The sequence below is a fragment of the Ailuropoda melanoleuca genome, chromosome 2 (assembly GCF_002007445.2).
Source record: "Ailuropoda melanoleuca isolate Jingjing chromosome 2, ASM200744v2, whole genome shotgun sequence".
NCBI lineage: Eukaryota > Metazoa > Chordata > Mammalia > Carnivora > Ursidae > Ailuropoda > Ailuropoda melanoleuca.
In genome coordinates, this window is record NC_048219.1 from 31,856,526 (window position 1) to 31,872,858 (window position 16,333).

General features: G+C 46.6%; 1 protein-coding gene across 12 annotated transcripts in view; it reads right to left on the minus strand.

Moving 5' to 3' along the window:
- Positions 1-16,333, minus strand: part of DAB1 (DAB adaptor protein 1) — a 1,110,909-nt gene that overhangs the window by 378,741 nt on the left and 715,835 nt on the right. Inside the window, exon 1 of one of the 12 annotated variants that reach the window (XM_034653301.1) lies at positions 15,447-15,671. The exons of 10 other annotated variants lie outside the window; for them this stretch is intronic. The gene's annotated coding sequence lies outside the window, so the exon portion shown is untranslated. Of the gene's footprint in view, positions 1-15,186; positions 15,353-15,446; positions 15,672-16,333 lie in introns of those variants that run through there. One more of the 12 variants, XM_034653298.1, reaches the window with a different exon arrangement.

Genomic DNA, 16,333 nt, shown 5'->3' on the forward strand with positions numbered 1-16,333 from the left:
TGGAAATACTATAAGTGACTTTTTTTCTTTCACATTTCTTGTGTGTTTTCCAAATTCAATAAACAAGGGATCATTTCTTAAGAAAAAAAAATTCTGAAAGAAAACATACATTAAACTTGACTATAGCCACTACATGGTTAAAAGGAGGCTGCTGTGTGCAATGGATTGGTGCTGAAAACGGGTTAATTATGAACACCAGGAGCTTTCATATTCTGCTGAAGCTTCTGTTCAAATCTAATTTCTCAAAGTATATTGCTAGACGCTAATGAAAACCCAAAGAGACACACGCATTCAGGAGATGGATAGCCAATGAATTTTCTGTTGTTTTTATAGTGAACAACTTTTTTATATCCTAACATTTTTATGCCAGCTATGAAAAAGATAAATAAATATTTATGACATTCACTCAATTCCACAGTAACTACTAAGTTGCTCGTGTTCTCACTCTGGTTTCAAATGTGCATATTTTAGAGGCTGGGAGTCAAGGCTCAACCCTAAATGAGAACGCCGACGAACACTGTCATTTACAGACCCTAAACCCACTCATTTGACTCGCTACGGGGACTTGTCTTTTATGGCCATATCCAAAAGCCTATGTCTTTTATGGCCATATCCACGGAGCCCACCATTATGCCAATACCCTGCCAGAGCTCAATAAACACTCGGTACATGAATGAAGGGACAGAGCACAAAGTACTTCCCCATAAACTGTTACTCTGACAATGGACACAGAGGGAGCGACCCTCCTCACCATCACCCTCAACGTTACCATCGCCCTTGCCACCAGCACACCATCTCCATTTGCTAGGAGAGCAGAGACCCATGGCACACAGCTTTAGGCAAGCGCACCGGGGTCCAAACGCATGCCTCTGCGTCTCACGTAGCTCAGTGCCGCCAAAGGGATGGAAAGGACCGGCATCCCAAGGACCGTGATTATTCAATGTGCTGCCACCTACTTTTCCACACCCTCCCAATTTAAAAACAAAATGAAACAACTGCTGGTTTAGATCACGTCCAAGGCGTCGCTGCCATCATATCAGCAACCTGGAATACACCTGAAGAGAGCTAGCTGAATAATGGATGCATAATTCAATTCCGGTACTGACGTGCCTGACGTCTTTACCTACAGGACATAGCTCATATCTTCTTCCTCTGGAGTTTTCTGTAAGTTATGGATTAATAAACTCTCCCTAAGAATGCAGCCTTATTAATCTTGCAAAATACTCAGAAAAAGAAAATATTTTATTATGCCCATGTAAAGTGAATTATGATAAACAAAGTCCCTTGTGTGCTGACAAGAAATAAAGTTGCTTTCTGCAGCAAATTGTATTTGTGATCCTGGGTGTTTCCTCTCCAGTCAGATGTGGAATAAACAAAGTAACAACCTGTGTGTATCCCAATCTGTGAAGACAATCGGGACCACCAAGGTCACAGGCAACTGTGACCCAATTTCTGAGGGGAGAAAGAGAAAATTAGCACAGAGTGGCATTTCTTCAAGCCCCTCCTCTTAAAGCTGGGGGGAAAGAAAAAAGCAGAGGCACAGAGAGAGGAGGTCTGTCATCAATCAACGACTAAATTCTCTTCATGATATTGAAGCCTGCCCCTTCAAAGGGCACTGCTGTGTGACTTCGTCCAATCTACTCCACTCGTCCAAAGGCGGAGGGGTGAAGAAGAAAGGGCTGCCGACGCGCACCAGGCACTGTTCTAAGTGCCCTGTTGGCAGAACCATGAAAACAAAAGCAGGAGTAAGAATTCATTTTTCAGTGGAGGCTCCATGAGTTTAGGGACTTGCCCATGGCCACAGACCTAATGATTAGTCAGACCTTGGTTCGACCATCTGTAAAATGGGGATGGTGACACCCAACCTGCCCATCTGCTAAGATGAGAAGATATCTGAATAGCTTGTGCGTAAGTGTGTGTGTGTGTGTTTACACGTAATGCTACAAACATGTAAGATGACCACAGCTGGAGTGCAGATTTACCCGTATATTCATTCGCCTGCTGGCTTCCTTCGTTCCGTCTAAGTGCGGAGTACTTCGATGCTTGAAGGAACCAAAGCTTCAGACCTAGAGCGGCATGCACGGCAGATGAAGCCCTTGGTGACCCTGTGACCTGTGCACCAGCTCTCCAACCTCAACAGTGCCCACATCCACAGACCGAGTGGGCTGTTGGGCCAGGCTACTGGGGATCCTCCCCCCTGCCCCCGCTCTGGCATCCGGTGATCCCAGAACGGCTGCGCTGTTTACCAGGAGCACTGGCCTAGAATTGCCTATGACTGGGCCACAGTTCCACTCCTTCTCCCTCTGTCACGTAGAAATACAGAATACAGGCTCACAATCCAAATGCCCCAGGTCCGATGTGTTTGGAACGCAGAATTGATTTGGCAGTTTAGAAAGGCAGCATGTCCCCTGTCATACACTTCCCTTTTAGGTATTTGGAATTTCCCTAGCTAGGTCTGGAGTGCCCCCCCCGATAATCAAATTCATGAATACCTCTCAAACCATATGTATGACTGTTCACACTGAGAGGGCTCCCACTACGAGAGATTATAAATAGTTTCCTGTCCATTCAGATCCGATCAGGTTTTGCCACTAAATAAATTATAAAAATACTTGGACTTTTCAGAGTCTTCTAGATTTGGGAACTGCGGAAAAGGGACTGTACGGTCCTACTGTTACTGTTCTACTCACCAGGGCACTTGACACGGATGTAGCTCCCCCACCCCCCCTGCCACCAGCAAGACAGATTCAATGCCAGGGGTCCCTCTGACAGTTCGGCAGACAGCGTGGGAGAGCAGCTAAGAGAAGGAGCAGGGCTTCACTTGACTGTTCTCAAGCTCTGCAATGTCAATAAACACTTGTGTAAGAGACTAGTTTTCCTGGTATGGGGTCCAGTTCTTTGCCTGTTTCTGATCCACTCCTGGCCCTTCCCCTGCACTGCTGGGTGTGGCAGGCAGCTGAGCGAGCCCAAGTCCGGTTCCCAGGCTCCCTGGCCAACTGACTTCTGGTTAGGTTCACTCAATGGGAAAGCCCGGCAGGAGACAGGAAGGAAGGAAGGAGGAGAAACTAGGGTATCTGTCTCCCTGTCTCCCTCTCTCTCTGCTTCCAGGTGGCATCCCTGGCAGTGGCCCCGTCTCCTGGATGGCTCCCGCCCAGCCCTGTGTGGGACCTGCTGCCACCATGCAGCCTCTGCCATGCTCCCAGCAGCCCCAATTCCTGGGCTCCGGGAACAGCGTACGTTCCCTTTGTGCCTAGAGCTCCAGAAGTTCGCTTCCTGCTGCTGCTCTGTCACATTCTCAGCTCTTCACACACAGGTGGAATTGTACGAAATTTTTCCTGTGAACTTTCCTGTATTAAATTCTTTCTATCAAGCTACCTGGTACGTGTCTCCTGACAAAACGCTCACTGACACAGTCTCTACTGGTAACATGCTTACGTTCTGCTTGGAAGTCCTGGTGGTGTGGCTGTTGCAGTTCTGGGGTGTGTCCAGGGACAGTGCACGATGACATTCTTCCCCCCCCCCCCGCCGCCCGACATGCAGTGGTTAGCAGAGTTTCCATCTTTAAGCTGTAATTTTAAACCAGCTGCAGGTAACCCACAAAGGGAACAATCACCCAGGTAAAATGTTACCAGGGGATTTGGCAAGGGACTGGGACTAACAAAGTCCTCCTCCTGACTACTCCCCAAATATGCCCTTCTCCACTGAAACAGCTTGCGAGAGAGGGAATAAAGCACATTCCAGCAACTGTGCAAAATCACACTACAAACCTTTAAGTTGGGAGCCCTCTTGTTGTTGTTGATTTCATGCAATTCCTTTGATTTGATTGAAACTGGAAGGACAAGACCAAAAAAAAAAAAAAAAAAAAAAAAGGAAGCAAGGAAAAGAAGGGAGGGAGGGAGGGAGAGAGGACAGGACAGGAAAGGCACAGTTTGGGAATAAAAGGAGGCAAGGACTTGTCCCAGAAGGAAACATTTAAAATGACAACAGAAAACCCTTATCTTGTTTTCAAAGATTCAAAATAGTTCACTAAAGGGACAGAACACTTTTCCCTCTACTGCAAAGGAACTGTGGTAGGCATTATAAACGAGAAGGAGCAAGAATCTAAGGTGAACTTCCTTGACAAGCTAAGCCTATGAGGCATGAAAGACAAGTGGACAGTGCCCTTGGGAGACTCTCAATCTTTAGAGGAATCGAGAGAAACAGACATGGAGCCGAACAACATAAGACATAATGAAGTATGGTGTTTAATAGAGTCTGAGGCTCCAGAAGATACACATGCCTGGGAAAGGAAGGCAGAGGGAGGCATCAAACTTGGCTGAGCCTATGTTGTATGATCTGTATTTTTTTTTTTTAAAGGGCAATGTCAGTCCATTCTCCCAACCCCCTTCCTCTCAGGCCCCTCTCCTCCCAGCCATGTTGATTTATGGCTACTGGAATCAAGACTTCTCTTTCCACTGATACACTTGGAGCACTCAAATGTATACAAAACGATATCTGACCTCACTCATATGAACCCATGGATAGCAAAGAGAAAATACAGAGTGTTATCAGGGTAACCAAGTGATCAGGTTCTCCTTCCTGTAATTTTGCTTTAATATGACATACTCTTTTATATCAACCTAAATGAGTACGGCACATATTATCTTCACTCCAGAAAATGCAATGAAACATGATGACAGGATGGGAGAGAAAGGAGAAAGAGGTATAACACTCAGCAAGGGGAGAAGAAAAATGTGAAACTGTATCCACACCAATATCCTAGAGGTGACTTCTGGAGAGAAATGAGTATCTCTTCTAGGTCCTAAAATCTAAATAATATTTGCATGGAAAAAAAGGAGTGGGAGTGAGCTTATGAAAGAATTAATAACATAAGGAATTCCGGAGAAAGAGAGACACAAACAGCAAGAGAGAGAGGCAGAGAGAGGAGGTCAATAATCGGCAGGTAATCATCATCCCGTGGGCCATATGTAGACACCTGTCTTACTGTCCCCATTTTTGCAGGTATGTTAAAATGTCAATGTGTAACAGTGATTCCTCAAATAAAAACTGCCTCAGTATCCCACTACCTGATCATAATATACTTGAGGATATAAGTCAAGGTGATGGGATAGGAAGAATACCGACATGGGTGCAAGGAGACCTGGATCTTTATCCCAGCTCAGCTTGATGACTTGACGCATCTTTTGATTTCCCTAGACCTATGGCTGCTGGAGGTAGCAGCAACATTCACTGGCCAGAGATGTGCCTGGAAAGTTGAACCACACAGTACCTACTGGCCAAAATTTGGCCCTAGGCAGCCAGTAGACTATGGCTGGCCTGAAATCCCAGACCAGCGTATCGGGAGCCAGACTTTGGCCCCCAGCCCCCAGATCATGTTACTCATGCTAGACAGAGTGTCTAACCAGTGAAGGTCTTTGCTATCCCTGCACACACCAGGGGAAAACCAAAGACACCTCTCAAAGACCCCTGCCGCCTGAATAAGGTGACTGACTGTCACGGGGTTTGATCAAGTCCTTGGAGCCCCATTCTTCACTTCTGCATTCCCACTGGGCCACTGGGACAAAGGACATTCCCTGCTCTGTCCATCTGTGAAGGATGGTGGAGGCTGTTCTGGGCATCAAATGAGAGCATGTAAGGCACCTAGTAACTTTTTTTTTTTAAGAGACAGAGAGGTGGGGGGTAGGGGGAGGGCAGAGGGAGGGACAGAATCTTAAGCAGGCTCCACGTCCAGCACCTAGCCCAATGCGGGACTCAATCTCACAACCCTGAGATAATGACCTGAGTTGAAATCGGGAGTGGGACATGTAACCTACTGAGGCTCCCAGGAACCCCAGGCACCTAGTACTTTGTAAGCAGTCGGTGAGCACCATTTTTTTCTCCTCCCCTCCTAATGCCCCACCATCCAAACCAAGAAATACAGGTGGGATATGATGAAAACTAATACATAATTAGGAAATATTTAGAGATAGCATTTACAATAGTAACTATAAAAATATAAAGCACCCAGAAATAAATCTAATAAGAGTGCATACCTTTATGAAGAAAATTACAATCTTCATTGAAAGACATTACGAACAAAAAAATGGGGAGAGGCAGCATGTTTATGGCTGGAAAGACTTAGTATCATAATGATATCATCTCCCCAAATTAATCTATAAATTCAGTATAACTCCAATAAAATCTCAAGAGTATTTTTGTATAACTTTAAAAAAATAAAATGAATATGGAAGACAAAAAGCCAAAAAAAGCACCACGACATTCCTGGAGAAGGACATTGCGGGGATTTGCCCTGCCAAATACCAAGGCTTATTATAAAGCTATAATAATAAAGAAATGTGGTGTGGACAAAGAGTGGACAAAATATATGCCCAGAAACTGACCCTAAGTGCCTGGATGACTCTTTTCTACACAGAAGAAAATAGGAATAAAATAAGTTACTACCACACCACACACACACACACACACACACACACACACACAAACTCCATGTGGATTACAGAACTTAAATGTGAAAGGCAAAACAATAAAACTTTTAGAAGATAATAAAGGAGAATATCTTCAGGACATCAGGGTTAAAAAAAAAAAAAGGCTTTCTTAAACAAGACATAAAAAGTACTAACCATAAAAGAAAAGATTGATAAATTCAACTACATTAAAATTACTAAGTTAGATAGCAGAAGGTTGGCAAGAATCCAACTTCTATGTGGCCTATAAATCTATTCAGCTTCCCAAAGGAATAAATTACAGTAACCTTTTTGCATTCACTATGTTCTAACAATACACACCATGGCTCAGATGCAGCATACGGTTGGCCCATCTTTGACTTCATCCACAATTGGATTAGTGGCACTTCTGGTTTAATTTTAATGTTTGAATGGTTGTGTTTTATATTTAGAACTTGTGAGCATGCATATAATACTGCTCTGAATGTGTCCTCCAATTCCAGATAAGCACCAGCATGTGCCATCATCCTGGTGCACAGGGATCCCGGGCAATCACGAGGGGATGGCGGTCTATGGTGTCTCTTCCTGACCCTGTGCGCACTGTTTGCACTGCTGATGGTCATTCGAACCCAAAGCTGATTCTCACTCTGCTATCTCCTGGAATTTTACTACTATTCCCAAAACTACTGAAAGAAATCAGTACCAGCAAAATCAAAGAAAGAAAATCATGGGGGGTGGAATGTCAGCCGTGATCAATATCCGGCCCCATGGGAAAAGCTAATCTACTATCTCCCATACAACCATGATTTAGTACAAAAAAAAAAGAGTCTCTCGCACTGAGCCTACAGGTCTTCCACTTTGTTTATCTTTTCATTCTTTCTACCATGCATCCCCCAGCAATATTCCAACATTCACTACATGCTGACAAGTAAACAGTAGTAATTCATGAATACGGGCTAGGATAACATAAAGGAAAAATGTCTCCCAACTATGACATATGTTTCAGATGGAGCTTTGTCAAGAAGATGTCCCTCACTTGTATCAAGAGATATGCTTCTGATGACATCACTGTGCCTAATGTTACACCCTGTTACTTGACAAGTAAGTCATTTCTTGGGGTCCTAAGGATAAATCTTCAAAGTATCTAGTGTCTGGGTACCGAGTAATTAATTACATTGTAATTTACAAATATCCTTTTTGATTGAAAGCACTTGGAGTTATTTTTCCTGTTATTGAAGTGGATAACTGTTTTACTGAATCACCTATTTTAATAGGGCAGATTTGGGTAAGCAGTTACTGTTAATGAGTCCAAATGATGTCAAGAAAACATGAAAAGGACTTGCAGTCAATAGCTATTACTATTCATTTACAGATCCGGATTACAAAACAAAACAAAACAAAATAAAAAGCAACAAAAAATGTTTTCAAGATCTCTGATCACAAAGAATTTCAATACTGTCGATGAAAAACAATTACTTTACCCCAATCTTTGTAACCATGTGAACTTAATGTACCACGTGAGAGTACACACATTTAGTTCAATTCAATTCAGCAGAAATTTATTGAGTAACTACTACATTCCAGGCACTGTTAAAAGGAGAAGCCACATTTCCTTCTTAAGAGCTTATAAATGTCCTTTATTCCAGGAAAATTCCTAGACAAAACAACTATTTCTTTCTTATTATCTCTGTAGTGACTAGCTAGAAACTGAATGAGAATTCAATGGAATTCTTTTTCTCCCAAAAAGAATATTCAGAAAAATTATATGGAATGATAAACACCAAATTTAGGACAGTGATTACCTCTGGCAGAGGGGAAAGAGATATGATCAGGGAAAGGAGACTTCAACTGTATTTACATGGCTTTATTTCTCAAGCTGAATGTACTCAGCTCTTTTGTACTTTTTTTTTTATTGTACTGCTTTTACTGTATTTTTATACTTTTTTGTACGTCTTACATATACTATACTACATTTCAAATTACACGTATTACTTTTATGATAAAATTAACTCCTCTTTGTAAAAATCCTAAATGATTACCTACAAACACATTCCCCACTCTATCTCATAAGACACTAAAAAGGGCTCCTTGAAATCAGGGGGCCTATGGCAAGTAAGTTTAGAAGATCATAATGATTTCAATGAGTTTTCTTTTCTTTTTCTTTCTTTCTTCTTTTTTTTTTTTTAACCTGTAGGAAAACTCTGAAGCTTTAATATGTCAGTAAATGCCAAGTCTTAGTAAGTTATGTAATTAAATGCTTTTCAAGCTTTTGGGGGCCTAGAACTTTTCTCCTTCTGAATGTTCTTTCTTTTGAAATACTCATAACCATCTTGGGGAACCCTAGCGTTCCTTGGAACACAATCTGGAAAATGCTCTACAAAATAATCCATTTCGGTTACATATTGTACTTTACAGCCACCCCAACTATGACTGTCTCCAAACCAAAGATGAACCTTCATGCCCACCTATCTTTGCCCACACAGTTCTTCCGGTCTGGATGCCTTCAAGTCCTGAGAAATTCTTGGTCGACCTTCAGCTTCCAGTTGAAATGGAATCTCTTCTTTGAAGCCTTCCCCTCCATTTCCTTTCTTCAGATGTAATAAATTACTCTTCTGGAAGCTTCTAGTGCTGTGCAGATATTTTCTGTACTGTATCTCACACTGTGGCAGTAATTTATGCACGAGGCAGAGTGCCTAGATGGCAGAGACTGCACCCTTGCATCATGGTACTGTTCACACTGCCAGGCACAGAGCCAGAGCCAGACACGAAGTAGGTGCTCAAGCAATTATGTGTTAAATGGGCATAGAAGTGATGTCTATGTGCATGACCTTAGTTAGCTTCCTCAATTTCTCAGACAGTCCCAAGACATATTCGTAACTCTTCAGTCTTTACTACCAAATGTGACACTAACAAGAACAGATACAAACCGATCCAAAGACTGAAAGAGAGACAAACTCTGAGCCAAAAACAAGAAGAGACAAAAGAGGGGGAGAGGAAGACTGACTGATGGATGGCTGACCAACAGATCACAAGCGCCCAGTCAAGAAACACAGAGACTGACCGAGAGAGTCAGAAATTGGATCTCAGAGCCAACATACCAGGTTGACGATTTTGGAAGACTCACTGTTGGTGGTCAACAGGGACTGGGGTTCACCCTGAACTGTCACATCTGTCTGGGACCGCCTTCCTCTCACTTTCGACCTCTAAGCTAAACAACCCATCTTGGCCATCACAAAACTTGTATCATTTTAGCTGTGAGTTGCTCTATTCAGCAGAATTTTATTTGTTTTCCTTTCTCTTTATGAGAATCCCCCACTGGCATTGTAGATTGGTTATATGTTGGGTTCAAATAAAAATAATAATAATAATAATAGAAGCAAGCTGGCAATTTCCCTCCAATAGAATATGCTGCATATTTCATGAAACAGAAGCCAGAGGAGTTTTATGATTCCTGAACCAAAACCTTCCTACATCTGAGAACTAAGTGGAAGAAAAACACAAAGAACATCTCACAGAAAAAGAAACCCAATCATCTGGGTTTGCTCTTTAACCTCACAGAAGTGTTCCAGTCATTAACTGACGTATGTGTGTGTGTGTGTGTGTGTGTGTGTGTGTGTGTGTGTAACATGGGCTCATATCCTGATATGCACTTCATTAACTGAAATCAGTGCTAGTTTTCATGGACATAAGTGTACTTAACCAGAAGAAGGGTTTTCTTTTCCCACTGGACACTTTTTTAGTACAGAACATCTAACTGGCTCCTGCTCTTAGTCTGGCAATACCTCCCCTTGCCTCAAGGTTTATTTGTACTTCAGGCTACTTCTCTATCCTGGTATAGGAGACAATCTCATCCAGAGGAAAGAGCAATGGACAAGGAGCCCAAGAATTCTGGGTTTCCTCCAACGGTGTCTCTCAGCTGTAAAGCTGTGTGTTTCCTCCGACCTGATCTGTTTTCCAATCTGTAAATGGGGAGAGTTGACTATTCTATGACGAGAATCCAATCAATCAAATAGTCACTTTATTTTCCTCAAAACAGTTACTGAAAAGGGCAATTCCATGGAGATTTTAGCATTATATGTACTTCCCAATTCCCTTCACAAAGGGTATCTAAAAAGAAGGTAAATATTCAAGGAAATATTTCCAATAAGCTAAGAAACACAAAGCCTTTGCCTGAAATCTTGAACTGTATCTCTTTCTCCCTATCTCCCCCTTAGGAAAAAAATAAAAACAAAAACAGATACTGTTAGGATACTTAGGCCTCAGGATATCAATGACAGAGACCTTTTCATTATCAAAGGAAGAATGTGGCTTTCATTTGAAGGATAACCTTCCTAGCTAAATAGCATTACATACTCGCTGCTGTTCTAAGCACTTAGTGTTAATCCTCACAACAGTCTTAGGTGGTGGGTACCGTTGCTCTATCATAAAGGACACTAAGGCATGGAGAAGTTAGAGAGGTTGGTCAAAACCTCACAGCTGGCACACAGCTGGCAGGGCTGGAGGAAGTGGGATCTGAACTCAGGCAGTCTAGCACTCAAGTCCAGACTTTTAACCACCTGTTATGTCACCTTTTAATTTTAAGAATCTCTGCTTATCACAGTTGGTAACAGACAACAGCAGTAATGCAATTTTTGCATACCTACTTAATGAATACTTTAACAGCATAGACAGATGTGAACATACTGACCAATACCTGTTATGAAGTTGCTAGTGTTCAAAATGTCTACCACCAGCCCAATGCCCTGTTGATAACAGAACAACACTCAAGTTGTGTTACAGCATCTGACCCTGGGCAAAATCTACAATTTGCTCCTGCAGGAAATCTATTCCATTCTTCCCTGTTAAGTTTTACAACCTCCTTGAGAGATAGCTGGGATCACCCCTCCACTCAGAGGCAACAATGGTGAGGACAGACCCTGGAACCAGAAAGCTTGGATTTAAATCCTAGTTCTAGGAGCAACTGGGTGGCTCAGTTGGTTAAATGTCATCTCTTGATTTCTGCTCAGGTCAGGATCTCAACGGTTGTGAGACTGAGCCTCACGCTGGACTCCATGCTGAGAGTGGAGCCTGCTTAAGATTCACTCCTTCTCCCTCTGCCGCCCCCCCACCAGCGTGCACTCTCTATAAAAAACAAACAAACAAACCCTAGTTCTATACCTTATTGGCTTTGTGACCTCTGACCAGTTACCAACTCTCTGCAGGCTGTTTGCTTATCAATCAAATGGGAATGAGAACACAACTATCCGCCTCCTATGGTTATTTAAAGATTAAATAAACTAATGCATGCAAAGTGCTTAAAAGGGTACCTGACTCTTAGTAAGTGCTCCAAAAAGGTAAACTATTCCTCTTTTTATTAATAAGAGAGGTGACTTACCGAACATCAGTCAGAAAGTACCTGGATTCAATCCTGGCCTTTCAATTCCAAATATCCTCTCTCCTTAGCAGGACTCCATGCTATGACCAAAAGTTACCAAACCCCTGAGATCCTGTTATATGTCAAAGCACCAGATCAGACAGTTTTCCCTATCAAATTACTCAAAGAACACAGGTGTAGATAATACCGTCCTTGTTCTGCAAATAATGAAACAGAGGTTCTGAGAGGTCAGGTGATTTATCCTCAATTACTTAACCAGTGCACATCCTTTGTCACAGTAAGCCCTAAACAACATTGAAAGTTCCTGAAAACAGCCTTCAATGTATGCAACTTTTTTAAGTGCCATCTAAAAGACATAAACTGTGATTTTCTTGCTTGGTTAGCTTTATTAGTTTGAGAGACGGATTAAATTCCTGCAAAAACCAAAATGTTTGACTTGAGTGAATTATCAAAATGAAATGCTGCTTCAATTAGATTCTTCATCTGCCTGCAGGGTGGCTCCAGGCATCTGAAAACCACCAAGTGCAATTTTTAGGAACGGCCCTATCAGGTACCAAGCCAAATCCCCACCCCTTCAAGGGAAATGACTCTGGAGGGCAGAGGGGAGGGCGGACGCAGATTCCTCTCCGGCCTGGGGAGGAGAACAAGAACAAAAAGTGATCGCATCTCTTCCCCACAGCCTCCCACAATGGTGTGTCTTGCAAATGAAACATGCGGTGAAACAGCTTGTGAGATGAGCTTCATCAACAATAAGTAATTTTTATTCAGATTTTGTTGTTGAATACAATGAACATGATTAAATGTTTCAGATATGCCTATTCAGACCTTAAGCAAACCACCAAGAAAAAAAAAACCTAGTAAAAATCATCCTCTAAATCTGCTCTAGGAAGAGATTTAATTGCCAACTTGATGCTTAGAACTGAATTCCCACTCGATAGCCGCACTGCTCCCAAGAAGACAGTAGCAACACGTTGCACTTCCCACCTCGGCCTCTGCTCTCATCCCTGCGATCCCCTCAGCGTCACCAAATAGTTACAATGTCAGTCTTTCAAATCACAGCATTTTGAACTCCCTAAACCTTTATGAGGGCCTCTGTGTATGGAAAAGAACAATAGCGCTTCAAAAGCTATGTCTGCGAGTTCTTCAATACTCCATTTGAATGCTGGGGTTTCAATCAAGGACATCAGCAGACAATTTCTGATTGCTTAGAAGTTGACTTTCATACAGCTTTGATTAGGTTGCCCTTCTCAATAGGAAATCAAGAAAATCTTTGATCCCTTTCAGGTTCCAGAATTGTCACCGAGCCCTGTCAGGATAGGAAGTGAGAGAGATTGGGGGGGGGGGTGCTGTGGAGTGTTCCTACTCCGGCCCAGCTCTCTTCCCCCATCCCCCGCACATCTATCTTCCTGTCTGTGCAATTCAGGGTTCCATCCAGAATCACTCATTGTTGAGATAATAAAAACAATGCGTGCTAATTCAGGGGGTGGGGATGGTTTATAATTTTATGGATTCCCTGAAGACCTATAATTGGCACATAAATGTACAAACGTGAACCGGATAATTAGGGGGTTCTGAACGTAAGCCACCTTTAATTTATATGATTACTTGAAAACATGTTAAAGTGTTATGCAGTGTCAGCGGAACCCCCACAAGGCCTTTATTCAAAACCATCAACATTGTGAAAGTGCGTGAAACCGGCCAGCAGGAGGGGAGAGGAGGGCGGGAGACGCGATAGCAGATTCGCGCTCGGGTTCCGGGAACTCGCTGGAGCGGCGGTAGCAGCATCCACCTCGGAGGACTCGCTCACCCGACCGCCCAACCGCCTGACCGCTAAGCTCCCGGGCACCAAAAGGCACATTCGCTTCGGCAAGCTTTCAACTCGCGGCTCTTCCTAACCGACCTAAGGCCCAGTCGTGCGCCGGCCTCCAAATGCTCCCGCAGGCACCGACCCACGCGGGCAAGCAACCACGCTCTCCGACACTCGCACGAGCGCACGGATGCCCGCGCCGGGGCGCTCTCCGCTCCGCCCGCCGCCGCGCCTTCAGCTAACAGCCAGCGCTCGATCGCCAAGCGCCCCCGGCCTCCCCACCCCCACTCCTTCAGACTCTCCGAGCCGAGGCGGAAGTGCCCAGGCAGACCCCCAACAATGAGGACTTGTGTGATGCAGTTGAGGGTGGCGAGTAGTTTAGAGTGAAACATACACAATCTGGCGGGTCCGGGAGCAAGCAACGCAGGAGCCAAGTGGCATCAGCCTCTCCAAGCAGCTTTCCCTCGTGCCGACTCGCTCTTCCCCCACCCCCGTCCGGTCACCAGCACCACCANCCCCCCAGGGGGGGGGGGGGAAGGGCGCTTTAAAAAGTGAAGAGAAAAGACGCGCCCTCCCACCAGGGGTCACAATAATACTCCGCGGGATGAAACCAGCCAGAGAGGAAAGTCCCGGCTGCAGCAACCACCTCGTTTTGAAATTTATCATCCCACGGCCCCTTTCCGACGCGCGACACAATCTCCCCCCATCTCTGACTCCCTGCGTCCAGGTTCTCTCGGCGGCTGAGCCCTCCTGTTAGGGCTTCTTTATGAACCGAACCACGGGGATTTTAAAGTTTACCCAGTAGGGAATAAAACAAAAACAAAAAACCCTGAGCTCTGCTTCCCAGGCACAGCGTCGAGTCTGGAGAAGGAACCGCGAGGGGCGGGCCAGGGAGAAGAGGTATCGGAGCGGCTGGAAGGAAGCCTGGGAAATGGGACAGAGCGGGGAGCGGCAGAGAACTGAGTCGACGGAAGAATCAGGAAGGGCTGGGGTCCGGGGAGACGCGGGGTCCAGCTCTGAGGGTGTCTGCGAAAAGGCAGGGATTAGCTGGAGAGACCCGCTTGTTCCACAGTTCGGGACAGAGCCGTAGCTCTGCGGAGGAGTAGGGAAGAAGGTCCGGCCCGGGGACGCCGCTAGGAAGTCAGGGAGATGGGCTCGGAAGCACCGGGGAGGTTTTGGAGTAGAAGAGAGGGCTCAGGGGTGGATAGAGCTGGGATGGCGGCACGGAGGAGTGAGCAGGGGGTCTCGGAGAGAGACTAGTGTTTGGGGTGAGGACGTCGGGAGAGAAGACGCGCGTGGTCAGAAGTAAGGAGACTGAGGGTGGTGAGGGAGAGCCAGAAGGAAGGAGAGGTCGCCCCTTTCCCCCCAGCAAGAGGAGGGAGCGGGCGGAAAACTGCAGTCGCCATCCCCGCAACAACCCAGCCAAACTCCCACGACGGGCGCCGCAGGAACCCTCCTCCGCGCCCGGGGCCCCAGCGGAGCCGTCCGGCGTCGGGTCCCCTCCTCCCCCGGTACCTGCCCGCGCTGAACTCGGGGCTGCGCTGGCCCCCGCCGCGCCTCACCTCCGCTCGCCGCGAGCATCCTCCTCCGCTGCCGCAGCCGCGCAGGAAGCGGCTCCCCATGCCCGGCGGGCGGCGGCACTCAGGCGCGCTCTCCAGCCCGGGGAAGCCCCGGCGAGCGCCGCGCTTGGTCCATCCTCCCCGGGAGCCACGGGCCAGCGTCAGCGCAGGAGGAGGAGACCGCCCCGCGCGCAGCCCCGCCTCCTTCCGCGGCCCCCGCCCCGTCCGCCCCCGCGCCCCCCAGGCGCCACGGCGTAGCTCACCTGCAGGCTCCCCGGCCACCGCCTCCCTGCAGCCCTGCGGCGCGCCCTTCGTCCGGGCCTCGCTGCTCCGGCTCCCGCTCCCGCCCCGGCGCTCTCCGCGCCGCCTGAGCGCGCTCCGAGAGCTTAGCCGAGTCGCAGCGGCGACGGGGTGGAGGCAGAGGGAGCGAACGAGCGAGCGGGGGCGCCGCGGCTCGCGGTCGCGCCTCTGGAGCCACTGCGCTCACTTCGCATCCCGGCGCGGACGGAGGCGAGCAGAGCCGAGGGCGTGGGGTGCCCGCCCCAGCCGCGTCGCGGGGAGCGCATGAGGGAGAGAAGGGGTCAAAGCTCCCAGCCTCGGCTTTCACAAAGTAGCCAGTGGTTTTCGCCGCCGCCACCACCAGCAGCAGCAGCAGCGGCGCCCTCCCGACCTCCCTCATTTTTCCCCTGGGGTCGACTCTTATCCAAGCCTCCAAACTTACGCACTCCCAAGTACAGAGTGTCCCGGGGGGCAAGCCAAAGGCGGGTTCGTCGAGGGCCCATTGCCCCCTCGCCCCTTCGCGGGAGGGGGCGCTAGCTCCCAACGGCCAACGCTGGGTCGGCAGCCCTGCGTCTCCACTGAGGCTCCCCAGGAAAAACTGGGCAAGGGGAAGGGGACTCGCGTTCTCAGGATGCTCGGGAGAAGACAATCTGCAGATTCCAGTCGAACACGCGACCTGCACGGGAGAAGGCCCCAGCCAGGACAGTGTCAGTTGCTCCCGCCCTGGGGCCCTAGTTTACAAAGCTTCCGAGTTGCAGAAAATACTGTGTTGGTCTGAAATTCTTCTACCCTGAGATTGGGTTCAACTTCAGTAAATGTCTGTCGTGGTATAACCTGTCTCTATAACCTGTCTCCAGACGCCAGAATGCCG